Source organism: Alligator sinensis, unplaced genomic scaffold, assembly GCF_000455745.1.
Source record: "Alligator sinensis unplaced genomic scaffold, ASM45574v1 scaffold177_1, whole genome shotgun sequence".
In the NCBI taxonomy this organism is placed as follows: domain Eukaryota; kingdom Metazoa; phylum Chordata; order Crocodylia; family Alligatoridae; genus Alligator; species Alligator sinensis.
The window spans coordinates 1,177,153-1,178,580 of NW_005842269.1; positions in this window are offsets into that span (position 1 = coordinate 1,177,153).

Below are 1,428 nucleotides of genomic sequence, written 5' to 3' on the forward strand. Positions count from 1 at the left end.
ACCCCCCCCCCTACAGCTGCCCCACCTGCCAGGGCTCTGGCCCTTTAAGAAAAAAAAAAGCTGAGAAAAGCCCTGGGACTCACCGCTCCTCATGCAGCCCGGGGGCTTCTGGGGCTCCTGCAGAGCCCCCACGTGGGTGGGGCAGTGGGGATCGCCCCCTGACGGCAGCAGCAGTGAGTCTTGGGGTTTCTTCAGGGTTTTTTTTCTTAAAGGGCCGGAGCTGGCCTATGCAGGGCACCTGTGAGGGGGCTGGGGGTTCGGGGGCTCATGCAGAGCACCCCACACAGCGGGGGGTAGCCGGGGGCAGCTGGGATTGCCCCCCCACCCAGCAGCACCTGCTGAGCAGGGGCTTTTTTTCCCCCTGAGTGCTGAGAACCTGGGCAGGCAGGTGGCCATTGCTGGGCTGGGAGAGGGGCGGGGGATGGGCCTGGCCTGGCCTGGGCTGGCTGATTTGGAGATTCGTCTGCTGCTGAATCTCTGAATCAGATTCGGCCGAATCGAATCAGGACAGTGATTCAAATCACCGAGTCGAATCATTTTCCCCCGAATCAGCCGAATCTGAAGCGAATGCCAACTGCTTCACACAGGCCTAATAAGCATCCAGTCACACCTTATAGGTTCACCTTCTTTGAAATAGAGCTAAATCACTGAGGAGAATTTGTTCAAGCTCCATCTTGGTGGATGGCAGATGTCCCTTTCCCGATGTGGCATAGGAGCAAAAGCCACTGCTGGGTGTTTCAGTGCTCAACGTTTTGCAGAGGTTCCAATAGGATCATTGCTGCCCCTGATTTTGCTTAACTGTGTTTGTTTAAGTCTTCAGGCTAAAGCAAATTTGCTTAAAATCTCAGCTTGTCAAACTCCTAGTGGGGAGTTGCTTTTTAAGGTTTTGGCTTTTTAAAACACTCTTCTTTCTTTGAGTTTGAATTTGAGGTAGGTGCGTGTTTGTAATTTATATATTTGTTTGTCTCCTCTTTTTTCTTTCCAGTTGAACCACATGCTCCATTGAATGTTGATATATGATTAGTTTGTGTGACATTTCATTTTGGTATATGAATTTATATTTTCTAGTCCTTTATGTGTGTTTGACAGAGGAATGGGGTGCATTCTCCACGGTGCCTTGAAGACCAAGCCATAGTCTGGGGAAAGACCAAGAGAGAGATTTTCCTCCCTGTACAGCGTTCAAAAAAATTGGCTCTGTTTCAAAGACTTCAAAAAATTTTGGCAGCTTCATAATGCCAGTATCATTACTGTGACTTTTATTTGCATTATCATAGCATGGAACAGCCTCAACAATTATGGCCCCACTGTGCTAACTCATTGTAATGGGTCATCCCTGTCCTGAGAGGCTTACACTCTACATGGACAAAAAAAGGGGTCATTGATTTTCTTTCCCTCCACGTTGCAGGTGGGAAGAGAGAAGCACAGAGG